This window comes from Cervus elaphus, chromosome 1, assembly GCF_910594005.1.
Source record: "Cervus elaphus chromosome 1, mCerEla1.1, whole genome shotgun sequence".
Classification (NCBI taxonomy): Eukaryota; Metazoa; Chordata; class Mammalia; order Artiodactyla; family Cervidae; genus Cervus; species Cervus elaphus.
Window position 1 is genome coordinate 52,787,723 of NC_057815.1, and position 15,946 is coordinate 52,803,668.

General features: G+C 44.0%; 1 non-coding gene across 1 annotated transcript; it reads left to right on the top strand.

Annotated features, from left to right (window-relative positions):
• The first annotated feature begins 11,106 nt into the window (after window positions 1–11,106).
• TRNAG-CCC lies at window positions 11,107–11,179 on the top strand. The gene has a single exon. It is a non-coding gene; the product is annotated as a tRNA-Gly (tRNA).
• The last annotated feature ends 4,767 nt before the right edge of the window (window positions 11,180–15,946 follow it).

Genomic DNA, 15,946 nt, shown 5'->3' on the forward strand with positions numbered 1-15,946 from the left:
TTAATTTAATGACATTCATTTAAAAGTTTATATAAACCTAGAAGCTGGTTCCTTAAAACAACTAAACCTTTAAGAAACCTGAATAAGGCAGATCAGCCTAGAGACCATCATATAGAGGGAAGTAAGTCTGAAGGAGAAAAACAAATATTGTATAATACTGCTTATATGCGGAATCTAGAAAAATGGTACAGTTGAGCTTATTTTCAAAGCAGAAATAGAGATACAGATATAGAGAACAAACTTATGGATACTGAGGAGGGAAAGGAGGGTGAGATGAGTTGGGAGATTGGGATTGACTTATATACACTACTATGTATAAAACAGATAGCTAATGAGAACCTACCATGTAGCACAGGGAACTCAACTCAGTGTTCTGTGGTGACCTAACTGGGAAGGGACTCTAAAAAAGAGGGGATATATATATATATTTATATATAAATATAAAACAGATTCATTTTGCTGAACAGCAGAAGCTAACACAACTTTGTTAAGCAACTACACTCCAAAAAAATTAATTGAAAAAAAGAAAGAAACTTGAATAAGTTAAAAAAAGAGAGAGAGAGCGAGAAAACAAAAAAGAGATTCAACCCTGTGGCAACAGATTTAAGAATTTAGAGAGAAAAGATGACTTCCTGGCACAGTACATATTACTAACACTGAGCTAAGAGGATGAGGGACACTTGAACAGACCAATTGCCATTATTTTGAAAGGTGATTAAAGATGTACAATTAGAAGAGTTCCTAGGACCAGATGGCATTCCAGGTTAGTAACAAAGCCATTGTTTATTCCATTTCCCTTTCTTATAACTCAGCCACAGTGAGTAATTGTTACATAGCCATAACATTTGAATTCTACTTATTGGTTTTCTATTTTAACAGCAACAGAAAAATCAACTCACAGACCAAGCAAACTCAATTATAACTACACTATAATATTCAAATATTGTGAATATCTAAATATGTTTCCTTGACTAAAAGGGAGTGGATACTAAGGGAGAAGTAGATGATAGGCTAGGTGCTTCTAATGAAAAGCAAGTGTATAAATATGTACAAATTTGATGGATCAAGATATAGGTCTAGGTACATTGTTTAATGATGATCATCAGAAGAACTCAAATTAGGACTCATAAAATCCAAGAAAAGAGAGAGGGAATGGGAAAAGGAAGTGGGATATAGAATAAGTGTGCTGATTTCACCATATTTCATGTTGTGGAGTCAACAGATACTGTCTTAGATGGATAAATCATGAAATAAAGATCTAAGTATTAGAAGTTAAAGTCATGGTGGTTAAACACTAGAAAAACTCAAGATAGAAATAGTTAAAAGCAGTCATTTCTAGGTGTAAAAGAGATACAGTACTTTAATTTTGTACTCTTATGTTCTGCTTACATTCTTAAAATCAATTCTTATCAACAGCAGCATTCATATATGCATACATAAAAACACAGGAGAAAAGAACCAACACAACAGATACTCTTTGAAGAAGGGGGACAATCCCCTAGAGAAGGAAATGGCAACCCACTCCAGTATTGTTATCCAGCAAATCCCATGGACAGAGGAGCCTGGTGGGCTACAGTCCGCGGGGTCACAGAGTCAGACATGACTTAGTGACTAAACAAGAGAGAAAAGCCCCTGGTTGTAGCATGGTCAAGGAAGGAATTTCACGGCAAGACTTCTGATGAGCAGTTTTCAGTTGTCTGTGGTGAGGTGTGCCTGTGAGTCACCCTCCACCACTCCCACACAGCCTGCATTGCTCCCGGATGGATCAGAGGTCTCAGGAGCTATTGAATGGGGCGCCCAGGTGGGCTTGGAGTGAACAACAGATGACACATGTGGGTCACAGAACTGTAAGACAAGGAGACAGCCAGAGCCCTGGTTACCCAAAGATGGACCCAACAGTTTCTATCTTGGGGAGTTTGCCGTCTACAGAAGGAGTAAGACACAGAAACAGCTTTGCTTTGGGTTATGTCAGGTGAGCACAGAAGACACCTGAAGAGTCGGGAAGGTCACTGTGGAGAAGATGACCTCTGAGTTACGTGCTGAAAGTTGAGTAGAAAGGGCTTTCTTGGCAGAGGAAGAAGAAAGGGGCCTGACAGGATGAGGCTTGTTCCTAAAATGGCGGGTGGCTGCTGAGGCTAGGCCAGAGGCTGTTTGGGGTGCGGAGACTGACAGGAAGTAAAGGTAGGGTGACGGTCTGAGGTAGGTGGCAAAGGGCTTAGGCACTCGCCTGGGGTAAGGAAGCTTCAGTGAAGGGCTAGGAGTGGGAAATGGCATGACAGGATTTGCATTTCGGAAAGATCACTCTGAATGGAGGCTGGGAGGCCAGTTAAGATTGTGAAAACCAGGGGAGATTTGGAGGAGGAAATGGCAACCCACTCCAGTATTCCTGCCTGGGAAAGCCCATGGACAGAGAAGCCTGGTGGGCTACAATCCATGTGGTCGCAAGAGAATTAGACACGATCGAGAACAGCACATAGACAGCGAGCTAGGGAAGATAGAAAGAAAGCATGAAACAAGTCTGTGATGCAGGAGTTGTGAATCTCAGTACTTGTCGGGAACACGCGTGGTCACTCAGAGAAATCCAGGAAAGATGGCCTGATAATTGACCCAGTTACTAGAGAAGAGAGATTTAGCCAATCCAATGGTTAAGCGACACTGTACAGGAGACAGGGATCAAGACCATCCCCTGGAAAAGAAATGCAAAAAGGCAAACTGGTTGTCTGAGGAGACCTTACAAATAGCTGTGAAATGAAGAGAAGCGAAAAGCAAAGGAAAAAAGGAAAGATATTCCCATTTGAATGCAGAGTTCCAAAGAATAGCCAGGAGAGATAAGAAAGCCTTCCTCAGCAATCAGTGCAAAGAAATAGAGGAAAACAACAGAATGGGAAAGACTAGAGATCTCTTCAAGAAAATCAGAGATACCAAGGGAACATTTCATGCAAAAATGGGCTCAATAAAGGACAGAAACGGTATAGACCTAACAGAAGCAGAAGATATTAAGAAGAGGTGGCAAGAATATACAGAAGAACTGTACAAAAAAGATCTTCATGATCCAGATAATCACAATGGTGTGATCACTCACCTAGAGCCAGACATCCTGGAATGTGAAGTCAAGTGGGCCTTAGAAAGTATCACTATGAACAAAGCTAGTGGAGGTGATGGAATTCCAGTTGAGCTATTTCAAATCCTGAAAGATGATGCTGTGAAAGTGCTGCACTCAATATGCCAGCAAATTTGGAAACCTCAGCAGTGGCCACAGGACTGGAAAAGGTCAGTTTTCATTCCAATCCCTAAGAAAGGCAATCCCAAAGAATGCTCAAACTACGGCACAATTGCACTCATTTCACACGCTAGTAAGGTAATGCTCAAAATTCTCCAAGCCATGCTTCAGCAATACGTGAACCGTGAACTTCCAGATGTTCAAGCTGGTTTTAGAAAAGGCAGAGGAACCAGAGATCAAATTGCCACTATCCGCTGGATCATCGAAAAAGCAAGAGAGTTCCAGAAAAACATCTATTTCTGCTTTATTGACTATGCCAAAGCCTTTGACTGTATGGATCACAATAAACTGTGGAAAATTCTGAAGGAGATGGGAATACCAGACCACCTGACCTGCCTCTTGAGAAACCTGTATGCAGGTCAGGAAGCAACAGTTAGAACTGGACATGGAACAACAGACTGGTTCCAAATAGGAAAAGGAGTACGTCAAGGCTGTATATTGTCACCCTGCTTATTTAACTTATATGCAGTGTACATCATGAGAAATGCTGGGCTGGAAGAAGCACAAGCTGGAATCAAGATTGCCAGGAGAAATATCAATAACATCAGATATGCAGATGACACCACCCTTATGGCAGAAAGTGAAGAGGAACTAAAAAGCCTCTTGATGAAAGTGAAAGAGGAGAGTGAAAAAGTTGGCTTAAAGCTTAACATTCAGAAAACCAAGATCATGGCATCTGGTCCCATCACCTCATGAGAAATAGATGGGGAAACAGTGCAAACAGTGTCAGACATTATTTTTTGGGCTCCAAAATCACTGCAGATGGTGATTGCAGCCATGAAATTAAAAGACGCTTACTCCTTGGAAGGAAAGTGATGACCAACCTAGATAGCATATTAAAAAGCAGAGACATTACTTTGCCAACATAGGTCCATCTAGTCAAGGCTATGGTTTTGCCAGTAGTCATGTATGGATGTGAGAGTTGGACTGTGAAGAAAGCTGAGCACCGAAAAATTGATGCTTTTGAACTATGGTGTTGGAGAAGACTCTTGAGAGTCCCTTGGACTGCAAGGAGATCCAACCAGTCCATCCTGAAGGAGATAAGTCCTGGGTATTCATTGGAAGGACTGATGCTGAAGCTGAAATTCCAATACTTTGGCCACCTCATGCGAAGAGTTGACTGGTTGGAAAAGACCCTGATGCTGGGAGGGATTGGGGGCAGGAGGAGAAGGGGATGACAGAGGATGAGATGGCTGGATGGTGTCACCGACTCAATGGACATAAGTTTGGGTAAACTCCGGGAGTTTGTGATGGACAGGGAGGCCTGGCGTGCTGCGATTCATGGGGTCGCAAAGAGTCAGACACGACTGAGCGACTGAACTGAACTGAACTGAATGGTTAAGCATAGTATTTCTGGGTGCAGCAATCCCCAGGTATGGTTTAGGGGAATGGTAGGCATCAGTGATTCTGGAGGTATGACTGTCCCAACAGACAGGACACCTGACTGGAGGATCCAGAAAGGAGATTTCAGAAATCCAGGCAGGTGGAGGCCTCAGCAAGAGCAGGACTATCAGATGCAACAAATACCTCTCACTTCCCCCCTTTTCTTCTAAACCAACACTCAAATCAGATTTGGGGCCAGACAGAGTCGTGTAGCTGCCCCAGTTCAGTTCAGTTGCTCAGTTGTGTCTGACTCTCTGCGACCCCATGGACGGCAGCACGCCAGGCTTCCCCGTCCATCACGAACTCCCAGAGCTTGCTCAAACTTAAGTTGGTGATGCCATCTAACCATCTTACCTGTCCCAGTCAGGTCGAATTTGCCTTAATATTTTTCTATATTCATCTAACAGAATTGGAAAGAGAATATCCATTTTCAATAAAAATGCAATACAAATGCTATGAAAAAGAGGTCTTCTTTATTTTCAAAACAAAGCACTGATATATTAAGTAAACAATATATTAATTTTTATTTAAAATTTTTATTTTAATTTTTGTGTTTCATTGATTTTTCTCACTTATAGCTAGATAGCATTAGGTTACTCACCAGAGATTAAAGAAATTTACAAAAACACAGTTACAGAAGTTTTTATAACCATCTACTGCCTATCCCTGGGTTTTAATTTTTGATTGATTTATTTTATTTTTGGCTGCACTGGGTCTTCATTGCTGCACGTGGGCTTTCCCTAGTTGCAGTGAGTGGGGGCTATTCTCTAGTTGCAGTGCAAAGGCTTCTCACTGTGGTGACTTCTTTTGCTGGAATGCAGATTCTAGGGCACGCAGGCTCCAGTAATTGTGGTGCGTGGGCTTAGTTGCCCCTTGGCATGTGGAATCTTCCTGGACCAGGGATAGAACCCATGTTCCCTGCACTGACAGGCAGATTCTTAACCACTGGACTACCAGGGAAGTCCCTACCCCTGAGTTTTAAACAAACTGCTTTGAATCCCTTCTTTATTATGGACTATCTGTAAGATAAGGCAAGTCATACAGGAACATTTTTCTGATATGGAAGGTAGCAGTATTATTACCTTCTTCTCAGAGTTGCTGTGAGGATAAATAGAATTTATTGTGTGGAAGTTTCAGGAACGTAATGACTACTCAATCAGTGCTGGTTGCCTTGCTTTCCCAGTCACGTGGTATGTAGACGAGGTGTGGTGGGCAATTGGGTATAACCAGTGCGACAACATCCCTCACCCCTTCTGTCTTCTGGAAAATTAGGAGCAGTTAGGGAAGGGTCGTCAGGACCGATTTCAGCTGTACATGTTGAAGTGTACCATATAGTCCTGTGAAGTTCTCACTACAATCAAGATAGTAAATATCTGTCATCCCAAAGTTGTTTTCTTGTCCCTCTTGGTAACTGCTCCTTCCTGCCCCTCTCCATTTTCTTCATCCTCCTGCTCCCAGGAAGCCACTAATATGCTTTCTACAAGGACCCAGGTTGTCTTCTTACTGAGTTTTGAGAACTCTTACATATTCTGGGGAAAAATTTTCTCCAGCAATTATACAATTTGTGAGTGTTTTCTCCCAGTCTGGGCCTTCAGTGTGGGTTTGTCTGACCTTTTCTCATGATCAAACTGGGGCTACGGGGATTTGGGGAGAAATATCACAGAGGTGAGGTGCTCTTCTCATGGCACCATACTGGGGTGCATGCTAGCAGCATGACATCACTGGTGATGTTGATATGGATCAACTGTTTATGGTGGTACCAGCCAGGTTTCTCCATTACAAAGTTTCTATATTCTTTGGGAGTTGATAAGTCTCCCAAAGTATCCCATACTCAAGGAGAGCTGCTACTGCTGCTGCTGCTGCTGAGTCGCTTCAGTCGCGTCCGACTCTGTGCGACCCCATGGACGGCAGCCCACCAGGCTCCCCCGTCCCTGGGATTCTCCAGGCAAGAACACTGGAGTGGGTTGCCATTTCCTTCTCCAATGCAGGAAAGTGAAAAGTGAAAGTGAAGTTGCTCAGTCGTGTCCGACTCTTAGCAACCCCATGGACTGCAGCCCACCAGCCTCCTCCGTCCATGGGATTTTCCAGGCAAGAGTACTGGAGTGGGGTGCCATTGCCTTCCCCGACTCAAGGAGAGAGAGGGTAATTAAGTTCTATCTCTTGGAGGGGCAAATATCCACATTTATTATTTAGATTTTTCTGTAAGGAAGTTACCCCTCATCTCTCTTATTTATCTACTCATTCACTTAATTATATCATTATAAACTCATGTATATTTGTGGGGTTTTGATATGTTTCCATCCTTTTTGGTTGCACTTCCTTACTTTCTGCACACTACAAAATACTCCACGCTCATCTTGTAGTTTCTGTATCCCAGCTCTAGAGTTAACTGTTTCCTCAAGGATCCCTGCTTCAATGAGTCGGAGAATAGTATTTAGAAATAAATATCTGAATAATGAATGTGCCTCATTGTTAGTGGTGTTACTGTTTTGAGGCATGAGAGGTACTTTTTTAAAAAAATTTTCTTGCAAGGTTCTGTGTATTTCAGAGGGAGACTGAAAAATTTACTATTAGCCAGTTATGTGAAAGAGTTCTGCTAGAAGTGTGATTCCTGAACCATCAATATCGGCATCACATGGGTGTTTGTTAGAACTGCAGATCTTGAGTCTCATCCCAGACCTCCTAAATCAGAAACTAAGATGGACCCAAGACTCTGTGTTTTAATAAGCACTGTAGGTGATTTTTCATATATTAAAATTTGAGAACAAATGATAGAAGGAGTAACCTATAGAAGCATGAGTTAATTGCCATTGTATTTTGTACTCTAGTATGTCCTATAGGTGGTGCTCCAGACAACTGCCAAGTTAGACGGCTTCTTAATCCAGCTATGATCTCAGTCCTTGGATGCCTACCATTCTGATGATAAGGACACATCATACAAGCAAGAATACACAGGCTAGACAAAAGAAGTAAAAACAAGACCAAAAGAATCAATAGTCAATGAAATAATAGTAAACCAAATCCAGCAGCACATACAAAGGTCTATATACCATGACAGTTATCCCAAGAATGCAAGGCTGGTTTCTGCCCCAGCTCTGGTGTCTGATCTTCCTCTAGCCCAAACCCAGCACTGGGTTTTTAAATCCTGTTTTCCAACACAGCTGGCAGCAGCTGCCTTCATAATTCCTGGGCTTCCTCTCTAATGACACTCCCTTCCACATACCACTCTCAGCTGAAAGGTACCAGGAGTCACCATCTGTGAGATAGGCCTATTCAATACGCTTTTTTCCACACATCGGAGGTCAGGTTTTGTTTTGTTTTGCTAATTGCATGCCAAGCTGTCACCTAGAGCTTAGTGAAGGGTACGAACATACCCATAAATTATCCAGTATTCAAAGGTGATTTTGATATTCCTATCAGGAGCTTCTTTATGCTCAAATGAGCGTGTAGTATTTTGCAAAGGTAAGCATTCTGAGGGAGCTGTTAATTATTTGAAACAAGGATGCTTGGGTGACTGCAAACAGCAATGAATAAATCCCCTGAGTAGCTCAGACGGGACATGATTTTATAGTTGCTGGGGGGAACTCACTTGGGAAGTATTTAAAAAGTAAGAGTGACACGCTTAGTTGTTTCACAATTCAAAAGTGCTCACAGGGACAGCAGTGAGGTTCAAAGGGAACACTAGGGATTTTGGGTCCCTGATAGGGGCAGAGTTCTCCCTGGGCAACACTGTTGTCATTGAGGAGTAAGGGTGGTGTCATGAGGGCAACACTGAGTCACAAGTTGAACTCTTAAAATATTGAATTAAGGAAATTCTTCTGAGGTATGGGAGAAGGGAACACTTAATCTCAGATCCGCCTCCTCTTACTGCTTTCACTACTCCTTGCAGGTGGATCTGCAGGTGGTTTTAACTCCAGGTCAAGCCTGTCCCAAATTCTGAGTCAATCTCAACAGGCAAAGGCAGGGCTTTTCAAGCATTCATCTTTTTGTCCTTTTATTTATTAGCTCATGAATGGTGATAGGTATTGTTCAAGGAATGAAGGGATAAGAGAATGTAAAAGGCACGGTCCCTCCCTCAGAGTTAATTCACTGCTTGGAAATGGACACATAAATAACCCTAATCTTCAATTTGTTCTTCCAGGCCCTGCCCTGCCCCAATTAGTCTCTGCCTAACTCTGGCTTAGCTCAACAAATCCAGCCCTGTAAGCTCCCCATTCCAGCCCCACACTGCCAGGAAGCGTTAGTGCCTGTGTCCAGCTCCCAAGTTATGAGATGGTCTCACAAACAGCAGGGTGAATAAAGAGGAGTATTGGAGGATAAAGGAGGCAGGACCTAGGGAGAAGGCAAGGTTATCAAGACCAGTCACAGTTGCAGGACAGGAATAACATTTGATAGGGCAAAGGAGAAAGGGGGCAAAGCAGTAGGTCTGTTCACACTTGTATCTTCATTATCTAAAACTTCAAATTTTAACTTGGTCAATAAAAACAGAGTTTGGGGAGTTCCCTGGTGGTCCAGTGATTAATAATCCGCCTGCCAATGCAGTGGACATTGGTTCAATCCTTAGTCCAAGAAGATCCCACATGTTGTGAGGCAACTAAGCCTGTGCTCCACAACTATTGAACCTGCACTATGGAGGCTGCGTGCCACAACTCCTGAAGACTGCACACCCTAGAGTCCATGCTCCTCGACAAGAGAAGCCACCACAATGAGACACCTGTGCACCGCAACTAGAGGAAGCCCACACAGCAATGAAGGCCCAGCTCAACCAAAAAGAAAAAGATAAATAAGGAGTTCTGTGTGATTTCCAACATTGTATAGAGGTGAGGAGTAGGGATGTGATGTCAAGAAAACCTGAATTCAAGCTAGTATTTCTCTTATACCCAGGTAAAAGGGACCCCTGTCAGGACCCACACCTGCAGAAGAACCTATCCTTCCCACACACACATATACACAAACACTTTACAGTGACTTTGTTAAAACTTTCTAAGTGCTTCTCTGGTGCTTAGGACCAGGCAGAGCTGGCAGTGCTGTCCTCGTGGATGCCTTGACCTCAGATGGGACTTCCATAGCCTTGTTTCTCCCCTTGGAAGGTCTCTCTGACCTTCCACCCATGCCTGGAGGTGACCAGATGTCCCCTTTTTCCTTTCCAGGAGAGCAGTCTGGCAGTCTAATTACTTCTGCTGGGCTGGCATGGCATTTCTTCTGCATGAGATGTAACTGCCCAAACAGTACTGACATGTTCAGTGTGATATTCTCACAAATGTACCACTAAGAATGAGTTCCTGGCCCTGAGCTAATAATGTCCACTGTTGGCCCTCAGGGTTGAGCTGTGTGTGTGTGTGTGCATGCACTTAGAGTCACTCATCCATGTTCTGACCATGATACTGGCTGTAGGCTACTGACTCAAAGATAGTGGGATGATGACCCACCCTGCATACCCCTCCTCAAACTTCACACCAATTGAATCAACAGTCTTCCCAGATGGCCATGCTTATCTCCTCTGGGGCTTTTGAGACCAACTGTAACTCTGCAAGGTCAATGGACCTTCTGATTGATCACGTCCTCTCTAGTCAACATGGTGACATATGCACCCCTGGGTTGGTCATGAACTGTATTGGACCATGCAGACGTTCCTATGCAGAAGAGACTGTTTTTCTTGCTCTGCCATGGACACCTCGCCTATCTTAAGAAAGACTTTCTTGGTTTTATGATTCACTTTCAGTTCTAGTCCATCCATTTGGACTAGAGGGTTCAGGGAAAGAGAGAGAAAGAGATTAAAATGACCTGAAGGAATTAAGATTGGGGGAGAGAGAACAGATTCAGTAAGAAAATAGTTAAGGAATCAAATGTGTTCTCTTTGGAGAAGAGACAGTAAATGGATGGTTTAATTGTTGACTTCAAGAATGGGCAGTGATTTAATGCAAAGAATAAAAACAAATTATTCTTTATGTCTGAAAAGACTAACAAGAGGGGATGAAATCAAATTAGAGCAGGAGAGATTTCAGAATGACAAAGGGTAATCAGAAAAATTCTCCCCACCCCAAGGGACATTTGGAGGAAATCAGACAACCATTCACTCAACTTATGACCTCCTGAGAATTTTCAGGTTTTTTTTTTTTTTTTTGCAGGGGGTGTTGAGGGGGAAGTTGGAGGATGGGGGAAGAGTGCAGGTTTGGTCCCACTTGTTTTTTTATCCAGGTGTTCAGCCTCAGCTCATGTGTAAAGAGTTTAGCTGTTGTCCGTGAAGAGATTATGTGTAAGTGGTGGTGGCCAGATAGAACCTGGCACATTTAAGAAAGAGAAAGAAGCTTGGTATAGCTGGAGAATAATAGTGGCAAGAGATGAGACAGAGAGGAGAGATAGGGCCATGTTACCATGTGACTTTTGAGCCCTTTAGGAAGATTCAACTTTATTCTCAGAGCAAGGAAGAACATCTGGGGACTTCCCTGGTGGTCCAGTGGTTAAGACTCTGTGCTCCCAATGCAGGGGACACAGGTTCAATCCCTGGTTGGGGAACTAAGATCTTGCAAGTCACAAGGCACAGCCAAAAAAAAAAAAAAAAAATCTGAAGGGTTTTAAGCAGGAAAATGACATCTCAGGTTTGCCCTTTGAAAGATGATTCTGGCTGAAATTTGAGGAATAGACTGGTAGGTCTTGTTATGAAGGCAGGAGGGCTAGTTAGGACCGACTCTGGTGATATCATGGTGACCTGACCCAAGATGGCAGCAGGAGAAATAAAGATAAGGGGTGGGTGGCAGAGGTGTCTTGCAGGTGGAATGAACAGAGTTTGTGGCTTACTGTATAAAGCTGCAGATGAGGGGTAGGAAGACTCAATGGAGGCTTCTATCTTTTTTTCTTCGACAATGTTTAATGGGGATATACTAGCTTCCTAGGATTGCCTTTACAAAGTGCTACAAACTGCGTGGCTTAAAACAGTGGATATTTATCATTTTAGATTTCTGGAGGTCAGAAGTCTGCAATCAAATACTGGCAGTGCTGCGCACCTTTTGAAGGCCATAGGGATGAACCTGTTCCAGGCTTCTCTCGTAGCTTCTGATAGCCTCAGGTGCTCCTGGCTTGTAGATGGCCATCTACTCCCTGGGTCTTTTCACATGGTATTCTTACAGTATTCATGTTTTTTTCCAAAGTCCCCCTTTTTATAAGGACATCAGTTGTATCAGAGTAGGCCCACTCTATTCCTCTATGACCTTATCTTGATTAATTATATCTGCGTGCATGCTTGCTAAGTTGTTTCAGTCGTGTCCAACTCTTTGCAATGCTGTAGCCCACCAGATTCCTCTGTCCATGGGCTTCTGCAGGCAATAATACTGGAGTGGATAGCCATGTACTCCTCTAGGGGAATCTTCCTGACCCAGGGATTGAACCCATGTCTCTTATGTCTCCTGCACTGGCAGGTGGGTTCTTTACAACTGGCACCATGTGGGAAGCCCTAATTACATCTGGGCTTAGTTGCTCAGTTGTGTCTGACTCTGCCCTCCCATGGACTGTACCCTGCCGGGCTCCTCTGTCCAAGGGGATTCTCCAGGCAAGAATATTGGAGTAGGTTGCCTTGCTCTCTTCCAGGGGATCGTCCCAGGTCTGAACCCAGGGACTGAACCCAGGTCTCCCACATTGCAGGCAGATTCTTTACCATCTGAGCCACCAGGGAAGTCCAATTATATCTGTAGCTACTCTATTTCTAAATAAGGCCCCAGTATGAGTATAGGGGAAGAGAACTTCCTTGTATAAATTTGGAGAGGACAAAATTCAACCCATGTTGTAGGACATGGGGTAGTATCATTCACTAAGACCAATAACTCAGGTAATAAAATAGGTTTGGAGACAGAGAGATAAAGCCTTGAGCTTGGAGGATGTTGCATTCAGTGGCCCTGAAGGAAACTCATGAGGAAATGTCTTGAAAACTCTTTGATATAGTCAGTTGGTGCTTAGGAGGGGGAGGTATGGGCTAGGCTGGGAATCTGAGAGTCTTCAGCATATAGTGTAGAGAAGATGGTGAATCTTTGGGAAAGGTCAGACTACCTGTGAAAAATAACCAGTTCATCTCTGAAACCCCAGCACTTAGCTTAGCCCTTAGCTCTGCTCCTGTCATTGCTCTAAATGTTTAATGAATAAGTGAACATTCACTTATGAATGAAATGAAAATGTTTCTTCAGCTCTCCATTAGTTCAAGACAAGAAGGCTTTGCGTGGATGACAGCTTGCCCTCCTCTGACTCTGTGATGTGGAGGGAGTGTACTTCGTAGGAATGAGGAACAAGAATGCTTAGGCTCTCCTAAGAGATTTGGTAAGAAGACAGTTAAGGAATCAGATTTATTCTCTTTGGAGAAGAGACGGTAAATGGATGGTTTAATTGTTGACTTCAAGAATGGGCAATGATTTAATACAAAGAATATAGACAAATTATTCTTTATGTCTGAAAAGACTAACAAGAAAGAATGAAATTAAATTATATTCTCCTTGGCTCTCATTTAGTAAATTTGTCAAACGCTCCCCCCACCTACATTTCCCAGGGAAAGCCATGAGGTCAGAGGTGAGGGGTCCTATGGATGCGCCCATCTCTTGACTTGTAGGAACATGAAACAGAGGAAAGGTACACGAGCCTTGCTGTAGTTTGCAGCAACATCTTTTTCCTTGAAAATCTTTGCCTTTGCCATCAGCCCAGCTTTCCAATAAGCTAAATTGCTCTGAAGTTTCCAAATACTTTCCAACACCACCTCCTTTTCCTCCAAATCCCAAGACTGATGGTAATGTGATCTTGGGGGAATCTGGGGCAGAGGGACTCTCAGGTCTGGCTGTGCTGGAGTGGGAGCTGCAGGGGGCGGGAGTGTGGGTGGTGTAATGGTCCGCTGGGAGGTTGATCCAGCCTTCTTTGTGTCTGTTGCCTGGTGACAAGCAGAGGCCCCTATCTCAGAACCACACTCGGGCTTGCCATTGGTTCAGGGCTGGCATTTGTTGACAACAGACACTTCCCTGGCCCTGGACTCTGAAAGAGACCTAGGGAGCTTGAGTTTCAGGCTACCCTGCTTGTCCAAATGCAGTTCCTTAACTCTTTATGACCCTGGGCGGAAGGCCCAGTTTTTGCAGTCAGGACACCATGTGCTCAGCCCAGCTCTACACTCTGCTCTCTGCCTCAGAGTGTGCAGCTGAGCTGGGGGGCTTTCTTTTCTGCTCTGCTTCTGCGGAAGGACAGAATTTTCTTCCCTCCTCACCTCTTCCTGGGTTATCTTGTAAGATAGTTTAAACAAACAGACTTTGTTGGCTTAACAAGTCATCTGAGCTTAGCTAGGAAGGGCAGTCGATGTTAACAGAAAGGCTTGTTTTGTCAATGAGCTTTTCTGAAGAACCTGAAAGATCTGAACCTCTTCCTGCAATGCTCAGGAATCTGTGGATGAGACCTCTGCCATCCTGGGATGGAGCTGGGCCCAGGCAGGAGAAGAGAGACTAGAAAGAGACTGAGGTGACTATGGGGGAGGTGAAACAGGCAGGCAGCTAGTCAGAGAAAGGACTCTGGATGCCTCCAAGGTGGAATCTATTGGATCAATGAGTGAATCCATGGACCAAAGGGATGGGTCCCATTTACGGAGGTCAGTTCTCCACTTGGTTGAGCACCTGGCTTCCAGGCTTCTCAGGCAGCTCCCCAGGCCCTCCCCATCTCCTTCCCCTCCTCATCTACCCTGGGAACCCTTTACAGAATGGGTCAGCTGAGGGTCAGGCTAGGGACAAGCTGAATGAGGGCAGCTGTAGTAAGACTACAGTTTGTCCAGTTAAGAGAAAGAGAGTTCTGGCTGGTTCCTCAAAGGGCCCAGTCCTGATCTTCCAAACCCAGGACCACCTGGAGGCATGTTCAGGCCCAGCCTCCTGGTAAAGCTCCTACCCCCACTCTGCACACCCTGGTGCCTCTCTCTCCTTCCACCTGTAACAAAACCACTTGCCTTGAGGCAGGAAAAGCAGAAGATTTTGCAAAGACCAAGCAAGGCTGTGTCAGGCTTGAGGAAACCCTGGGAAATGGGAGGAAGGGAATGGTCTTCCATACCTTCAGCTGACCCTTGCAGCCAACTGCCCAAGTCTGACCTATAGTCTAAGAGGAGGCCCTAAGAACATCTCAAGAAGGAGAGGAAGTACTAAGGGTTCCAAGCTGTGTCCTCAAGATTAACTGTCCTACATCTACAGAAGCCAGCACTCTGGAGCAAGTAGGGTTTGGAACTGGGGCAAAAGTGCCATGATGCCACTGCCAGGAAGACATGCGCACCTTGGACTTGTTGACCTGTGGGTCACAGGGATTTCTGTTGGGCCTGCTGGAGCCCAGATGTCTGGTTGTCTCTGTCTGAAGGGCATCACTTGTTTGGATGCAGTAAAAGGACCCTTCACTCCTCACCCTGGTTCAACAGGGCTGGGGATCATATTGTGCAGCTTCTTTTGTTTTCCTAGATCATCTTTCTGCCAGCAACAGTTGCTCCTTGGGGTAAGTGGTATGACTCTCCCTTTTCTGGGCATCTGAGATCCAAGGAAAAGGAGCCCTTTATACCCAATGCAAGTGTAATGTGCCAGCTAAGAATGCAGTAGTCCCTTTGCCACCACAAATTCCCACAATCATTTGGGCTAAGAATCAGTAAGATATAGCCCCTGAAATGGTCACAGAGGGATTTTAATCAGAAAGAGGAGACCACCCTAATTTAAGCACAATCACTTTCAAACATTTTATTTTATTTTATTTTATTTGTTTTTGGCATTATTGAGAAGGGAGGAAGTGTTGGAATGTGGTAAGATCCATTCCAATACTAAAAAAGGAAGGAAGGTAGACTTCAAACAGCATGGCCTAGTGACCTTGAAATCAATTCTGAGAAATATTCTGAAATAAAATTCTTTCTATAACAAAATATGATGGACAGACAGTCCCACAACAGAAGTGTATTGTCTCCTAGATCTGGGGACTGGAAGTTTGAGGCCAAGGTATGGGCCGGGGTGGTCCTTCTCAGGGAGAATGTGCTCCATCTCCTGGCTGCTGGTGGTTTGCTAGCAATCTGCAGTGTTCCTTGAGAAGTATCACTCCTGGCTCTGCCTTGATCATCACATGATGTTCTCCTATGTCCAGATTTCTCCTCTTTATGGGGACCCCAGTCATATTGGATTAGAAGCCTACTCTAGTATGACCTCATCTTAAGTAATTACTTCTGCAATGATCCTATTTCCAAATAAGGTCACATTCTAAGACACTGTGGGTTAGGACTACAACATATGAATTTGGGGGAAGTACAACCATGAA